The sequence below is a fragment of the Heterocephalus glaber genome, unplaced genomic scaffold, assembly GCF_053883595.1.
Source record: "Heterocephalus glaber isolate CG9 unplaced genomic scaffold, H.glaber_assembly_v1.0 deba00001429, whole genome shotgun sequence".
Classification (NCBI taxonomy): Eukaryota; Metazoa; Chordata; class Mammalia; order Rodentia; family Bathyergidae; genus Heterocephalus; species Heterocephalus glaber.
The window spans coordinates 23,299,736-23,318,009 of record NW_028258294.1 but is presented as its reverse complement, the minus strand read 5'-3'; the positions used below and the strand labels follow the sequence as shown (position 1 = coordinate 23,318,009).

Sequence of the window (18,274 nt, the reverse complement as noted above, 5' to 3'; positions counted from 1 at the left end):
AGGCCTGTGTCTCTTCTCCCCATTCCACTGTGCATGGTAAACTATTTTTTAGGAAACCCAAAAAAGGCTCAAAAGAGCACCATTTGAAAAATCAGTGGTTTGATCCAACTTATATAGAAGCAATTGAGATGTGGAAAGGTGACAAGACTTTCCAGAATCAAATTCTCCCTCTCATACCCCCATGATGCAGCACACTCTCTGCTGTGCTAAATTAATAAACAGAATCAATTAACAAATATATACTGAGCACTGTCTATGTGCAGCAATTGATGCTGGATGTTGTGGAGTAGGATACAAAAGTAGAAGCTATGGCTTTTCCAAGAGTTTATAGCATAATTAGGGAAAACTGAGTAACAAGGTAAAGGTTGAAGAGACCAGGAGGCTGTGTGTATCTGACCACTGCAAGATTGCTGTAAATCATACTCCACAGATTTCTCTTTCCTGAGGGCATGGTTTGTTTCTACTATGGGAACCATTGGAGGGCACCTGGAGTCACCTGACCTCTGACCACTAGGTGCAAACCTGCCCCAACTGGATCCCCATACCTGGCCCAAGCAGGAGGGATGTAAAGCCTTGACAGGGCACTTCCCTGTGCTTAGTCTCAGGTTACTTTGTGAAGTTTTCAGAAGAGCTTCCTGTTTTGTATTATCATTGTTTCTGAGCCTGCAGAATGGGAACTTACTTTCCCTGAGAAATGAGGCTCTGGATAGCTTTTGGGAAATCTCTTACGGAGTTAACTTTACTCAGTCCTAGTATCTGAGGCTTTTGGCCTAAAGATGCTTGCTAGGAATTTCAAAAGCTTCCTGCTGTTGGGTGCTGTTTTGTTTGTTGTGTTTTGTGATGACTTTGCTGTGTTATGCTGGTTGCATGCCAGAAGTCCATGTCTTGCTTGTTTCTTGGTAATTTCCCTACCCCAGTGGACTAAGGCATAGTTCTAAGTGTGGTTCAGTTTCTTCCCTTTGGGTTTCAGTGAGCCATGGGGAAAATGAGCTTCTGATTGTTCTTACTGGTGACTTCTCCTGGTCTTAGCAGCTAATAGAGTGACTAAAAGTGTTCTGCCTTTGCTTTGGTGCATTTGTAGCTTTCAGACCTTTATGTCTACTAAGGGGTTAGAGATTTGTCTTTGACAAACTAACTTGCAAAAAAGAAAAGCTGTGGATCTGTGGTGTCTAGACCCTGTGGCAGTGGCTGCAGGTAAATGCTGCTCTGAGGCCTTTTATCTCTAGCCTCACCAAGGAGGACTGATTCTTGAAGACCCAGCATTCGAGACCTGTCATCAGAGTGGCCAACTCACTGACAGTTGGACACATGTGGAGGAATTACAGAAGTTCTATGTAGCTATTTGATGTAGGTTTATTTTTTCTAGTTTTCTAGAGCATGGAATATAGCTATTGTCTCTTCTACTGACCACAGGAAATTCAGACTGACCATCACTTGCCTCAAATGGTAAGTAAGCAAACTGCTATAGAAAGCCCCCATTTAGTGCTCCTCTGATAACATTTCTAGATAAACATTGACAAAGTTTTTATGAGGGGATAGTGATGGTATGAGAGAGGAATAGTAAGTAAACCAGCTTTTTTTTTTTTTTTGCTTAAATTCTTTTGTTGGTACATTTTAGGTATACAATACATTTACATTTATCATTTATCACTGGGTGCTTGTACCTGTACATGATGTATCCTTGTTCTTATTTTTTCCCCATTCCCTGTGTGCCCTTCACCCTCTCCACCCTTTCCTATTTACATAGACTTTGTTTCCACTTTTTTCTTTTCTCAAAATTTTTCCTTTCCCCTTCCCCTCACACTTCCCCTACCCCTTTGGACCTTTTCTTCCTATTTCAGATTATCAATTATTCATTTTAATCATTTTAATTCTTATTTACACTTTCCGTTTCTCACTCTAGAGAAACTATTTGGTATTTACACATGTGTGTCCTATTTATTTCACTTAAGAGGATGGCCTCAATATGCATCCATTTAGCTATAAATGTCTCTAGTTTCTCGTTCTTTATGGCTGACTAGTACTCCATTTTATAAAAAAACCACATCTTCTTTATCCAGTTTCCAGTTGATGGGCACTTGGGCTGTTTCCAAGCTTTAGCTACTACAAACTGTGCTGCTATAAACATGGGTACACATATATCACTGTGGTATGATTCTTTTAATTCTTTGGGGAAGATACCCAGTAGGGGAATAGCTGGGTCAAATGGGACCTCTAGCCCTAGTTCTTTGAGGTATCTCCATACTGATTTCTACAGTGGTTGTACCGGCCTGCATTCCCACCAACAATGGAAAAGGGTTCCTTTCTCCCCACACCCCCGCCAGCATTTGTTATTGGTTGATTTCTTGATAGCAGCCATTCTTTCTGGGGTGAGATGGAATCTCAGTGTTGTTTTCATCTGCATCTCTTGAATGACCGACCAGTGATGTTGAACATTTTTTCATATGTTTCTTTGGTGCTTTTACTTCTTTGTCTGAGAAACATCTGTTCATTTGAGATGCCCATTTTTGAATTGGGTCTTTGAATTGGGGGGATCTGATTTTTTTCAGTTCTTTATATATTCTAGATAGTAGACCTTTGTCTGAGATACAGCTGCTAGAAATTTTTTTCCCACATTGTAGGTTGTCTCTTAGCTCTGTTGGTGGTTTCTCTTGCAGTGCAGAAGTTTTTTAATAAGATGAGATCCTAGTTGTTGATTCTTTGTGCTAGTTCCTGTGCTACTGAGGTTTTGTTCATAAAGTCTTTTCCAAGAGCTGGGGATTTAGCTCAATGGTTTCGCCGCCTGCTGTGCAAGAGCAAGGACCCGAGTTTGGTCCCCGGTACCAAAACAAAACAAAACAAAATAAAAAGTCTTTTCCTATGCCAATATCTTCAAGAGTTCTACCTAACTTATCTTCTAGCAAGTTTAGTGTTTCTGTTTTAATATTTAGATCTTTAATCTGCTTTGATCTTAGTTTAGTGCATGGTGATAGATATGGGTCTAGTTTTAATCTTTGGCAGGTTGAAATCCAGTTTTTCCAACACCATTTATTAAATAGGTTATCTTTCCTCCAGTGAGGGTGGTTGGCTCCTTTGTCAAAGATGAGGTGGCTGAGTGTGTCTGGAGTTGGTTTTGCATCTTCTAATCTGTTCCACTGGTCCTAGGGTCTATGTCTTTGCCAGTACCATGCTGTTTTTATCACAGTAGCTTTGTAGTATAGTTTCAAGTTGGGGATTGTGATACCCCCTGCCATATCTCTGTTGCTTAGAATTGCTTTTGCTATTCTATGCTTTTGCTATTCTATATATTCTATGTCTCTTCTGGTAAACCAGCTTTTTAATTCTAGGCTATAGATCTTTCTCCAGTGAGGAGTGAAGAACATCACAACAGAAAGGAACTCAATTCCCAACTATTTGCAGTAGGCCTCTGCAGTCATGGCAGTCAGAGATTCTTCCAGCTATATGTTCAATGTACAGTGCTCACAAGAGTGGAGATGGATCAACTTTCTAGCAAAGGCCTGGTAGATCCTTGGAGTCTGGGTTTCTGTCTTGTCCACTTCTAGATTTTGCACATGACTTGGAACTCTGATTCCTGGCCAGTGTTAGGTATGGAAACTGTAAGAGTTGCATTTATCATGCCATCTTCTACTAAGGCTGAATCTTTGTCAGCCTTGGCTAAACTTTTAGTGACATACTATTGATTAGAGCCTAAATCTCCAGATCCATATATGAACCTCACCTGTAGGCCCTTGTTTCTGAGACATATGCTACATTTTATATTACTTATTTGGCTTGGAATAGTCCAACTCTAACTGGGTACACCTTGGAAGGCTGTCACTACTACTGTCTCTGGCCTGTCAACATAAGATAACAGCTCTCCTTTAAAAGAAAGAATGAAATAATTTATTCTGAGACAAATGTGATTGATCATGGCCTGGGAACATGGATTTGAGTTACCCTGAATGACATGTTCCTCTATGGAGGAGGTTACACAAACTTTTACATCACAGAACAAAAATTATAAATTAAAACATCTACCAATTACATGGTGTGAGCATCAGATAGGTGGGCTACAGTTAAGTGGAGAAATCATTTCTATAGATTTCAGATATTATCCTAAAGCATTCTTAGCTTTATGGTTGGTGGAGACTAGGGGTCTGCTAAGCTTAGTGATACATTCTGAGAAGTTTGAATAATAGTCACAAAAATATTAGGGCAGATACAAAAGTAAAAGCAAATGACTATTAAAGGACTTAATTGCTCAAGATAATTTTGGCTCTCATTCCATTTCTCTACAATCATGATAGTTTCATCAGCCAAGGTCAAGCAGTCTGCAGGACCTTTAATATAGATGCAGCTTCTTTAGGGAATTTCAGTTCACAGGCCTTTCAGTGTGGAGCAATGTATTGCTCTGTTTCATGACTTGAGGGCCTAGATCATGGTGATCAGAGTCTAAGACCAAAATCCTTCAGGGATTTCTACATATCAGACTTCCTTTGGAGCCATCTTGTCCTATTTGTACTGTAGCTAGAGGGTAGTCTGATGCTGTCTGCCATCCTCTACCTCAGGACCATATCTACCAAGTGTGTATCCCAAATATGATCTAGACAGGAGAGTATGAACTTGGATCCTGATATAAAAGAGGACTGTTTGGATCTAACACGGCTAACCTAAGGTTCTGTTATGTATCTCATGCTGGACACTATTTTCTGTAATTTAGAAACTATGGGTGACTGGTTTTCATTCAATCCTGGGCTCTGGTACAAGTGAAAAATTCAATAAAGCTATGTTGGTCTCAACCCTGCTTGCAAAGCCTGAGAAATATGGCTAACAAGAATAATACTTTTTCCCTCAGGAAGCATATTTTTCCTTAGGAAATAGTAGTAAATGTCTCAAATCTAAGTGTTCTTGTTTAGAATACCAAATAAAGATTCCCGGTTCTTCCTTCATTTGTACAGTCTGGCTACATTTCTCCACTTTGAATGTCCCTAGGTACCTACAGACATGTTTAACAAGAACTAAGGACAGATCTAGTTAACCTTGAGACTAAACCATGCCTCATAAAACAGCACAATCAGGAAAGGAAGGTATTGTACTAGAAGTGAAGATTTGACTGTAGGAGCTCTCCTTCCTGTAGTATTAAGTCTGATTCCCTACCCCAACCACTTATTTAAGATATTGAGAAACTCATTTATTGGCTGACTTTTATCTGACTAACCCCTCCTTTCTTTCTTCATCACTACTTATTTTATTTCCTCATCACTACTTACTAATAGACAAGGAAGGGAACATCTGTGATCTATACTATTAGGTTTTTAATTGTTCTCAGAGATACCAAATATAGCCCAAGAAACTGAATTTCCCCCAAACGCATGATAAAGTCCCACATCTGAACACCTGAGCCCTTTCGGAGACTTTTTTGATCCAAACCATAACAGTAGCTTATATAGGTGACTTTCCTGGTATAAACTAGGCTAAAATTTGAGAGGCCCTTTGTTACTGTGGGTCATGACATCTGCTTAAAATTCCTCACCCTTGATTTTTGGTACTTAGACACCCCTTCTGGACTCTGAGCAGAAGACTGGGGTTACTAGGGATGTGGCAGCTTCCAAAGGCCCCCTTAACTGCCAGAAACCCTTGGTGATTCCAGATCTCTTGTGACAGGATTCTGATTTCCCAGTCTCGATGTTTGCCCCAAGATTCCTTTTCCCTAGGTGTTCTTGCATCCACTGCTGCCACCTCCTGGTCAAAGGTGTCAGCTACTTTTGAAAGAAACATGGCTAGGAACTTAACTGTTTTTCTTTGGGTTTGAGAATCTCTCTTAATGCCTTTTGAATTCTCAACCAGGGTTTGTCTAGCCACCACACTTCACCCCAATGTCCTTGAGTTAGATTAGAACCAATTAATGCAAAGCTACTGTTTCCATCATATTTATATTCAGGGACTGAAAGAACGTTTAAAACTATGGAAGACTTTGCAGTATGGAAAGTGACAAAAGACAGAAGCCAGAGACTCATGAATCTCAAATAATAATGATAGACATGAACAACATGTGTTAACGTAAGATCTTTCTAAGGATTCGATAATTCACCTTCACTAAACTTTGTTTCAAATAATTCTTAAAAGCTATCTATTCCCTACTTCATACGTGTTTTAGTTCATTCCCATTGTTAATAATACCTTATCCATTATCTAGTCTAGGCAACAAAAACTTATTTTTGACAGTTCCAGAAGCTGGGAAGTCCAAGATCAAGGAATTAGTAGATCCAGTCTCTGGTGAGGGTGTGTTCTTTGTAGATGGCACTGTAGAATTATGTCTTCATATAATGGGAGGGCAGAAGGGGCAAACATGCACTCTCCATCCTCTCTTATAAGGGTGCTATTCCCATTCAGGAAGGCACAGCCTCCTGACCTAATGACTTCCCCAAAGCCATCATTTCTTAATAATAATAAGGATTAGGTTTCAACTTATGAATTTTGGATACAGCACCATTTAGGCCATAGTAATTTGTTAAGCCTCATGAAGAAGAGTACCATAATAATGTTAACAGATTTCTAGAGATGTTAGAAAGTAAATTCTGGATCTACTTAACTTCTTACTGATCACATGGTTCCCTAAGACCTATTTTAAATAGGTGACAAAATAGGGACATGCAGTCTTATTTCTGACTTTGTATACTGGGACAAGAGAATAAAATAAGACAAGTAATGTTGTTTGCTTTTTAGAAATAATATACTGTAGCACATAAACTTTCAATTAAGATTCTGTATGCCCTATCTTTATTGAAGGTTTTGTAAGTTATGCTGTGTAAATTACTCTTGTATGTGCTTGGATAATACTAAGATGTATCCACTTAAAGTAGACATTTTCCATCTTTGTCATGTCTATATTTGTCTCATTATACTTAGATAAACCTCAAAATATCAAAAAAGGGCATATCTTCTCTGTCATGGCTCTGTAATCTTGGAAAAGTTGCTTAGCCCTTTTTTTGTTTGTTTGTTTTTTGGGCTTTGAATTTGTTTTTTTAGACAAGATCTCACTATGTAGTTCAGGCCAGGCTTGAACTCACTATGTAGCCCAGGCTGGTGTTGAACTCATTATAATCTTCCTGCCTCAGCCTCCTGAGAGCTGGGATTACAGGAATGTGCCACCATGCCTGGCTAGCCCTTTTTGCTTTGTGATACTGGGGATTTCACTCAAAGGCCTGTGCCTTGAGCTACATCTCCTGCCCTTTTTTATTTGAGATAGGGTCTCACTAAGTCACTAAGATGACCAGTCTGGTCTCAAATTTGCAATCTTCCTGTCTCAGGTGTCCCAGAGTGCTGGGATTACAGATGTGCACCACCATGCCTGGTGTGTTTACCCTCCTTGAATCTTAGATCTTATTTGTGAAATTAAGAGAATTAAACTTATAGAGGTTTTTTTAGAAAAAGAATTTAGTATTAGTGTATTTTTAGTACTTAGTGCTTAATACTTCAATAAAAGGTGATTGTAGTAAAGAGGTATATGTTTTAACTTATAAAACTGAGCTCTTTTATTTATGTGAAACCACAAACATGAATGTAAATCACTTTTAAAAATATCTCCTACTCAGCTCATATGCTTAAGTCTTAGTTGTGACATCTGCAAAATGGGATAGAGTGATGTTAATAATTAGAATTATGTTAAGACAATTTTATGAATTCTTCAGTAATATAATTTTCTGAGTTTTGGATCATTTGGTTTCTTTGTCCTTTGCACTTTATAAAATTCAATCTTTCACCTAAAATGAAAAATAGCAAATATGCTAGAAATCTTACAGCTTGTCATTCTGGGGAAGATTTTAAAGTTCTGTGTTGACAAATAATACTGTGCTTTTCTTCATTGCAGCAATGTACAGTGCTTTTCTTCACTTGCAAAAGCAGCAGGATTTCTTGATAAATGAGCAATTTACTGGACCTGAGCCCCAGAGATTCTGGAGCACATATTATAACCCTTTGGTGTTCAGAGAATTAATTAAAATTTGTATTTATTTTTTACTGACTCATTACATCTAGTTTAGTCAAAGATTACATTTTTAACAAGCACTCAGGTAATTCATTGATGCAGGTAGTCTCATAAGGACCACCTGCCCTGTGCAGTGGCCTCTAAAGTGTGTATGACAGGGAATCTTGAAGAGGTGAGTGGCAGCTCACAGGCAGGGGAGCCACCTATGCCACCTCCCTCCTTTGCTTTAAGGGAAACGTGATTTTGCATCTGTTAAGTAGATTTTTAGATTATCTAATCCAAAAACTACTTTTGCAAAATGGACAAATAGGTTGCAAAACTCTATATTACCTATAGTGAAGACGAATAATGACAGCAATGTAAGCCCAAGTAACTGATAGAAAATGGCAAAACTAATATTCCTGGTATGAGATCTTAGTGACAATGTAAGTAAAAACTAAAACCATCTAATCAGATCTGACAAGGACTCTACTTCCCAAGTTAGAAATGATCACAAAGGCTATGTAAAACACAAATTTATATCCAGTGTAATTAATGCTGCAGCTTGTCCTCTTTGGGAAAGTATCTCTGGTTTCTGAGAGATTAATAATAGTATGAAGCCATCAAAGTTGCAAGACTTTTTAAAGTCAAGTTTTTATAAATTGAAAAAAATTTTTCTTGTAGAGTTAAGGAAAACATTTTAAATGATTGTTTTATTATAGCCTTTTAAAATCCACAAATCCCATTCCTGTAGCCACTTCAAAGATTTTTGTGCATTCCAAATTCCCTATTATTTCTTTAATCTTTTCTACTTAAAAATATGTTGCAGAAAAAATTATTCTGTAAACAGGTCTTCTGCCTCAAGAATAAATAAACAATCTTGGGAGGTTCACAGCTAAAATATTATATTTTACAAATGACCAAAACAAGCCTCATGTTTTATTTTGTTTTGTATTACAAATTAAAATCTGGCTCCTTTTGTTTCTGTCTTTCTTTTTGGCTGGTGGCATGGAGCTTACGTTTTGCCTTTAATTACTGCATAGGGAATACTTTCACCATATGACTTACAAAACTGCAAACTTTTCATTGCATTTTTATTACCAAAGCATGAATAATGCATTCAGCCCTGAAATGTCACCATGAACATCAAATGGTTTTACATAATGCATTCTTGCTGGAGTTTCAAGGAGCCAGCAATCCTGGGAAGAAGTGTATGGAAAGAAAACTTGGTACAGATTTGTCATTTACCCAGAAGGGATAAAATAAGTGGCAGAAGAATAAGTAGAGAGAAAAGGCTGAGGAAAAAGTCTTTTTATTTTTTCTAATGTAAATAGGGGGACAAAGCAATAGGGCATTTGTCACTGGAGACAAGTAGAAGAACCAGGAGGTAGCCAGAAGCAAATGGGGGTTGAAGGGAGGCAGGAAAAGGAAAAGGGAAGTTAGAAACCTTATAAATATAGAAGTAGGTCAGCACTTGATACTTTTTTAAAAAAACAGGAATTGAATTTGAAACTGCAGTAAAATGGTATCACAGTTTGGAACCACAGTAAGAATGTAACAATTTTCAAGGGCCATTTTCAATTTTTTTCTGATTAAAGAGTCTGGGAGTAGACTGCAACAGCTGTTAGAATTCTACCTTTGGGTACTGTGCTAATTGATGAGAGCGCTCATCCTTCTAACATCCCTTTCTCTTAGGTTTTCTGGCTGTATCATGATAATCTGGCCAGAAATAACTGTTCATCTCCCTTAAGAAGCACATTGTTAATTGTCTACCCAATAAATGTCTCCCTTTTTTCCCTTGCTAATAGAACTACTAAAAAAAGTCCCAATATTATCAGCAGGGCCATACCTAAAGTAGAACTTCCATCCTATGAGTCGGAAGTGAGCAGAAGAGACTCCTCCCTCTAGTAACCAGAAATTACCTTCATTAACAATCACTTGAGAAATGCTAATATTGAACTTACTTGTGACTCTTTTTCTGTCATTGATTTCTATCTATTCTTCCCATCTCTCAGGTTAACTTCTCTTTCTCAGAAACAAACAAACAAACAAATAAACCGAAAACTCCTCCCCCTTACATTTTCCCCCTCCACATAGAACATAGGTTTTTTTAGAGTCAAAGTCTTTTGATCTCAGGGAGGATAAGCCTCCTCCTAGCCCCACAGAATAAATCATGGTTAGCCTTAAAGCAGTTGTAATTCTACTCACTGTACCTAATGATTGGTCTGGGGTGAGCATGTGTATTAATTTTCCATTGCTGCTGTAACAAATTAACACAAATTTATTAGAGGTTAGGTGTGGTTTTATTGGTTTCTCAGCTCTGGTTCCACAAAGACAAAATCAAGATGACAGCTAGTTAGGCTCTTACCAAGATGCTCTGGGTAGGATCTGCTTGCAAACTTATTCAGGTTGTTGGCAGAATCTAATTCCTTATGGTTATAGGATGAAGGTATAAACCCTTTTCTTGTTGGCTATAAACTGGGTGACTAAAGTACCTTCACAGTCCTTGCTTGTGAACCCTTACACTTCAACAGAGCATTAAACTCCTCACACTTGGAATCATTCTGACTATTTTTGCTTCATCTTGCCAATTCCAGCTAGAATAAGTGCTCTACTTATAATGAATTGTATGGTTAGATTGGATCATTGGATAATCTAGGATATTCTAATATCTGCAAATGTGATTACATCTGCATATTCATGGGTTGCAGAGATTAGAGTCTACATATCCATTGGGCCCATCGTTCTGTCTACCATGGCATGCATCTGATGGGCAGTTAAAAAAAAAAGCCCATTGAGAGATTCGTCTTCTGGATAAAAATATGGAGACATTATTCTTTTTTTCCAGCAAGAGATGGTGGTGTGGGGAGAACTACAGCAGCTACATTATGACCAGGAAACATTAGGAATGAGGATAAAAGTCAATATACCAACAATGGTGAAGCAGGAAACTAGAAAGCAACTGGGTTCTTTATGATGTTATTGAGCAGCAGAACAAATGCCAGTGATTGTTTTTGTCCGTCTGGGTGGCTTGCCATTTCAGGCAAAGTTATTGTTTAATTATCCCAGTTTTCTGTTACTGGTAACTAAAAGCAATTCTTTTTTTTTTTTTTTTGGTACCAGGGATCTAACTCGGGTCCTTGCGCTTGGGCAGCAGATGGCAAAACCACTGAGCTAAATCTCCAGCCCTTGAAAGCAATTCTAAATGGTATATTCATCTGAAACTCTACTTTTCAATGTTTAAAAATGTAATGTTGGCTAATCTGATTAAATTTATTTATACTATGTTATCATGAACAATAAATTTCCTCAGTGGTGGGTTCAATCATAGTTTAACCCTAATTACAGAAATTGAAGAAAAGGGTCCAATACTTACTTGGCAGACTATACCCATTAGGAAAGTCCTACCAACCTAAGTAAAAACAGCTAAGAAAAGTTTTTACATTTTTAAAGAGTTTGTTATTAAAACAAGAATATGTGGCAATAGAGCTAAAAACATTTATCTTGTCCTTTACAGAAAAATCTTGCCAACCCCTGCAGAGTCACACAGAAATGTCTTCTCATAAAGTTGAGATAAGCAAGGAAAAAGGAAAGAGTCATTAGGTCAGTACTGAATACTTTTGGAAAATTATTATAGTTCACCATGTAAAAGCTTTGGGTACAGGCGAAAATGAATCCTATCTCTAAATTCAATTCCTTTGCATTTTAGTTCAGTTTATTAAATTCCTATTATTACAAGACTATGAAAGACACTGGAGTTATGTAATGAACAAAACAGAGTTTCTTCCATGTAGCTGAAAATTGCTCAATTCTCTCTGGGAGAAATGGTTTATGCAATACTTCATGAAAAGATAAAGGCCTCCATACAAAGGATTGAATACATTGTTTTCTTTTCTGCTTTGGTGGTGCTAGAGACCAAAAGTAGGCCCCTGCACATGACAGAAAAGTGTTCTTAGGCTGGGCCTGGTGGTGCATGCCTGTACTTCCAGCACTTGAGAGGCCGAGGCAGGGGCATTGCCAGGAGTTTGAGGGCAGCCTGGACTACATAGTAAGTTCAAAGCCAGCATGAACTGCATAGCAAGACCCTGTTTCCAAAAAAAAACAAAACGTTCTTCCACTGAGCTATATACTCCACTGAGCTATATACTCAGACTTTAAAATTTTTATATGTATCCACCTTTTCCTAGGGATAAGAGAAGAAGGTTAAACAAAAAACCTAGGGATTGCCCATGTTTAATTAGGGATAGGGGGAGAAAAGGCAATAGAAAACTCTGAAGCAAGAGATGAAAATGTATAAAGAGAATGAAAAGAGTTTCACAGAAGCTTAAAAATTCAACTTTTAAAAACTTTACTACCTTCAAGGACACATACTGAGATGAAATAATTGAATTTGCCCAATAGGAGATAAAGGAATATTTTACAGTATGACCCAATTTGTTAGCCATCAGCTATATGTGACTATTGAATTTAAGTTAATTAAAACTAAGTCCGCCCTACAGAGGTTGCGAGTCACGCAGAACATGTCAAATCAACCTGCTGCGGACAGGCAGGTCTGCGCACGTCCTACAGAGGTTGCCAGTCACGTGGAACACACCGAATCAGCCCGAGCCCCGGCAACAATCCACTGGACACTCCCCGCCCACTCCTCTGTACAGCCACCTGGTTCCACACTACAAAGACGCAGAGGACACCGGACCTCGAGACCACTGTACTGAGTCCCACCGCTCCTGGCCCAGAGGTAGGAGCTTCTGAGCCACCGTCCCACTACTCCTGGTCCAGAGGAAGGGGCTTCCCGGCCACCATCCCTCCCGCTGCTCCCAGCCCACAGGAAAGGGCTTTTGGGCCACCATCCTTACCACTGCTCCCGGCCCCTGTCCCACTTCTCCCAGCTCAGAGGAGGTAATCCGTGCAGGCGCCAACAGCCCCTCGCCCCAGTTGAAATGGGAAAACACATAAATAAGTCTCAAAACCAGACTTCCAGATCACCTACAGCAACCCCAAAGGGAAATGAGATGGAACACTCTGATACTCAACCACCTGGACACACTGAACTGGCAACAAAAGGGGATCTGGAAAAAATGAAATCAGAAATAATTTCTCAGAAAACAGGAGAAATTGTGCTCCTAGTGCAACACATGATTAATAAATCTAGAGAGGAGCTCAGGAACATGATGGAATCCCAACATAGGAAACAAATGGAATCCATAAAACAGATGAAAATAGATTTCCCAGAGACGAAAAACTCCATTGAAAGTCTACACATCAGAATGAGGCAATGTGAGGACAGAATTTCAGATATAGAAGATAAGATTGCAATTAATGACCAGGAAAATAAAAATTGCTTCAAAATTATAAGGGAACATGAGAAATCAATCCACCAGCTGCTAGATGATGTAAAGAAGAATAACATAAGACTGATTGGAGTCAATGAAGAAATAGGAGAGAGTGCAGATGACATAAAAAAACTCTTCACAGAAATAATGGCAGAAAACTTCCCAAGCAGGGGAAAAGAGCTTGACATACAGATAAGTGAGGCATAAAGGACTCCAAATAGCCTTGATCAAAAAAAATCTACACAGATCCCAGGCTCCTAGGGCAGAGAAGCTCAGCCAGTCCCAGAACCTGGAAGGAAGCTCCCACCTCCATCCCAGGCTCCTAGGGCAGAGAAGCTCAGCCAGTCCCAGAACCTGAAAGGAAGCTCCCACCTCCATCCCAGGCTCCTAGGGCAGAGAAGCTCAGCCGGTCCCAGCACCCAGAAGGAAGCTCCCCCACCGCCATCCCAAGCTCCTAGGACAGAGAAGGTGAGCCATGCAGGCACCAGAAGCACCCCCTCCCATGGAAATGAGAAGACACGTAAACAAATCTCAAAAACAGACTTCTGGATCACCTATAGCAACCCCAAAGGGAAATGAGATGGAACAATCTGATACTCAACCACCTGGACTCTCTGAACTGGCAACAAAAGAGGATCTGGGAAAAATGAAATCAGAAATAATTACTCAGATAACAGCAAAGATTTTGCTCATGGTGCAAGACATGAATAATAAATCTAGAGAGGACACAGATAAAAAAATAGAGGATCTGAGGAACGTGATGGAATCCCAACATAGGAAACAAATGGAATCCATAAAACAGATAAAAACAGATTTCCAAGAGATTAAAAACTCCATGGAAAGTCTGCACAGCAGAATGAACCAATGTGAGGATAGAATTTCACATATAGAAGATAAGATTGCAGTTAGTGAGGAGGAAAAGAAAAATTGCTTTAAAATTGTAAGGGATCCTGAGAAATCAATCCAGCAGCTGCTAGACAATGCAGAGAAGAATAACATAAGACTGATTGGAGTCAATAAAGAAAGAGGAGAGAGTACAGATGACATAAAAAAACTGTTCACAGAAGTGATGGCAGAAAACTTCCCAAGGAGGGGAAAAGAACTTGACATACAGATAAGTGAGGCATATAGGACTCCAGGTAGCCTTAATAAAAAAATATCTACACATAGGCATATAAGAGTTAAGATTCCAGAAATCCAACAGAAGAACAAAATTCTACAAGCAGTGAGAGAAAAGAAACAAATCACATACAAAGGAAAGCCCATCAGAATCACAGCAGACTTCTGAATGCAAACCCTCAAGACAAGAAGAGCTTGGAGTGATGTATTTCAAGCCCTAAAGGAAAACAGCCTCCAACCCAGACTGGTGTACCCTGCAAAACTATCTTTCCAACTTGATGGAGAAATAAGATACTTTCATGACAAAGTGCACCTCAGGAACTTCATGAATACCAAACCAGCACTCCAGAAAATTTTAGACAATACCCTAGGAAAAGACAATGAGGATCACAACCCCAGGAAACCCAGCAGAATGGAGCCATTGGGCACGACAAATTAAATGCAAAGGGGGAGAATCCAACAAAAAGAAAAAGTCATGACAAGGCTTTTAAAACTTTGAACTTCATCTCCCTAATGAGTGTATAATTCAATCTTGTTATTGTACTGATTAGTATTTTTCTGATTCTAGAGTTGCACACCATTCCTTGTGCTATACTGGCTATTTATCATCTTCTTATGTCTACATTTTAATTGGGTTGTCTATTAATGAGCTGTAAGAGTTCTTTATATATTCTGGTCACAGGTTATATGCATTGGAAATATGGTCTGTTTAAGGACTAGTTTTCATTTTAATGATGTCACTTAAAGTTCTAAATTTTGATGGAATCTCATTTATCATATTTTTTCTTTTATACATCATGTTTTTTGTATCCTAGGTAGTTCTTGCCTACCCTGAATTCATAAATATTTTCCCTTATAATTTCTTCTTAAAGTTTTATACTTTTAGGCTTTCTTATTTAGGTTCATAGATCCCTTCAAGTTATATTCATGTATGGAAAAAAAGGGTTGAGGTTAATTTTTTATATACGGATACCAGGTGTTCTAGTGCCGTTTGCTGAACACACTATCTCTTCCTTGGCTCTTGAATTGAGTTTATATTCTATAAAATGCTAATGTTAAATAATCCTTCAAAACTTCAAGACCATATATGTGTGGTTCTATTTCTAGATTCTCTGTTTTATTCCAATGATCTATATGTCTTTCCTTACACCAACACTGCCTTGATTACTGTAGCTTTAGAAGAAGTCTTAAAATTAGGTACTAAACGTCTTCCAACACTGTTTTTGTTTTTAACTTTTCTAGGTCCTTTGTACTCCTACATAACTTTTAAATTTCAATATCCAATTCTTCATTCATAGCAAGTATACACAGACCTGAATTTTTATATATACCTTGTGTTTTCTAATCCTGCTAAATTCAAGTACAAGTTCTAGGGGCTCCTAGAGATTTCTTAGTATTTTCTTTGTAGATGAGCATTTCATCTACATATAAATATTTTGCTTCTGCCATGCCAATCCTATCCTAATTGTGTCATTTTATTGCCAGACTATTTTGGTGGGGCCTAGGTTTCAAAGTTTAATGGACAAATAAAGAGTAAGCATATCTGCCCTTGTTCCCCACCTTATGGAGAAAGCATCGTAGCTTCTCCATTTATATAAGGCATTCTCGCTGGAAGTATGGAGTACATGTCTTTGATCTGTTGAGAAGGTTCTGTTCTACTTCTAGGCTCCTGATAGTTTTTACCATGAACAGCTGTAGAATTTGGTCCAATACTTTTTCTCTAACTAGTGACAGGATCATATGGCTTTTTCCTTTCCTCTGTTTAAATGATGACTTTTGGGGGTGGATCTTCCAATGCTGAACCAACACTGCTATCCCTATAATAAAACCACTTTCTACATCCTGCCAGATCTGACTTCCAATAGTTTGTTTTGTTCAACAAATTTCTATCTATGTTCATACTTTTTTCTTCTATTATCTTTATCCAGTTTAGGATTAGCACAATGTTGAGTTCCTAAAACGAGGGGAGAAGTGTTCCTTCTTTTTTCTGCTTTAATTGTTTGATATAATTTATCAGTTAAAATGTTTATGAGCCTGCTGTTGTCATATAGGTAGGTTTTCAAGCTAGGAATATACTTTCTTTAATAGGTGCTATTCAAATGTTATATTTCCTCCAGAATTAGTTTCATTAATTTGTCTTCCAAGGTGCTTCTTAGAAGTTGTCAAATTTATTTCAAAAAAGATTTTTGTAATATGCTTTCTATATCCTTTTAAATTCTGTACAATCTGTGGTAATGTCTCCTAGATCTTAATATTGTAATTTAAAAAATGTATAACTGATATTGTGTAACAGGAAGAAAAGGTCTAAAAGAGCAGGGGAATTGGGAGGGGTAGGGGAAGGGGAAAAAGGGAAAGGAAAAATATGAAAAGAGGAAAAAAATGGAAACAAGGTCTTTGCAAATAGGGAAGGGTGGAGGGGGTGAAGGGAGGGGAAGGGAAGAGGAAAAAAATAAGAAACAAGATATTTATGTAATGATACAAGATCCCAATGATGAATGTAACTGTATTTTATACCTAAAATGTACCAATAAACGTAATGGGGAAAAAATCTACACATAGGCATATAATTGTTGAGATTCCAGAAACTCAACAGAAGGACAAAGTTCTACAAGCAGTTAGAGAAAAGAAACAAATCACATACAAAGGAAAGCCCATCAGAATCACAGCAGACTTCTCAATGCAAACCCTCAAGGCAAGAAGAGCTTGGAGTGACATATTCCAAGCCCTAAAAGAAAACAGCCTCCAACCCAGATTGATGTACCCTGCAAAACTATCTTTCAAAATGGATGGAGAAATAAGATACTTTCATGAAAAAAAACACCTTAGGAACTTCGTGAATACCAAACCAGCACTCCAAAGAATGTTACACAATATCCTAGGAACAGACATTGAGAATCAAAACCTCAGGAAGCAAAGCAGAATGAACCCATCAGGCACGACAAGAATTAAATGTAAAGGGGGAGAACCCAATAAAAAGAAAAAGTCATGGCAATGACAAGTCAATACGTTTCAGTTATAACCATCAATGTTAATGGTCTCAATTCACCAATCAAAAGAAATAGACTGGGAGAATAGGTCAAGAAGCAAAATCCAACAATATGCTGCATACAAGAAATACACTTAATTCAAAAGGAAACTCATAGACTGAAAGTTAAAGGGTGGAAAACAATACTCCATGCGATGGGAACCCGAAAAAAAGCAAGAGTAGCTATCCTCTTTGCAGATCAAGTAGATTTCAAACCAACACTGATTAAGAGAGATGAAGAAGGACACTACATCCTTGTAAAGGGAAGAATCCAAGAGGAAGAGATGACAATCATAAATATCTATGCAGCAAACACTAGTGCGCCCAACTGTATAAAACAAATACTAACAGATATGAAAAGTCATATATGCACTAATACAATTGTAGTGGGGGACCTCAACACCCCACTGTCACAAATAGATAGATCGACTAGACAAAAAATAAGTAATGAAATACTAGAACTCAATTGAACTCTTGAACAAATGAACTTAACAGATGTTTACAGAGTCTTCCACTCCACAAATTCAGAATACACATTCTTCTCAGCTGCACATGGGTCATTCTCCAAAATAGACCACATACTCACACATAGAACATGTTTAAGTAAGTGCAAAGAATTGAAGTTATCCCCTGTATATTATCAGACCATAGTGTGATGAAATTGGAGATCCATAGCAAAAGAAATTCAAAAAATTTCATAAACATGTGGAAATTGAACAACACACTTCTGAATAACCACCAATGGGTCACAGAGGAAATTAAAGAAAAAATCAGACAGTTCCTTCAATTAAATGACAATGACAATACAACATATTGGAATCTATGGGACACAATGAAAGCAGTCTTACGAGG

General features: G+C 38.1%; 1 protein-coding gene across 14 annotated transcripts in view; it reads left to right on the top strand.

Annotated features, from left to right (window-relative positions):
* The window catches only part of Alkbh8 (alkB homolog 8, tRNA methyltransferase), a 118,292-nt gene that overhangs the window by 13,138 nt on the left and 86,880 nt on the right, over positions 1-18,274 (top strand). The window contains exons 2-3 of one of the 14 annotated variants that reach the window (XM_087212149.1): positions 11,069-11,153; positions 11,463-11,548. The exons of 11 other annotated variants lie outside the window; for them this stretch is intronic. The gene's annotated coding sequence lies outside the window, so the exon portion shown is untranslated. Of the gene's footprint in view, positions 1-1,366; positions 1,447-11,068; positions 11,154-11,462; positions 11,549-18,274 lie in introns of all 14 variants that reach the window. 2 more of the 14 variants (XM_013076618.3, XM_087212151.1) reach the window with 2 other exon arrangements.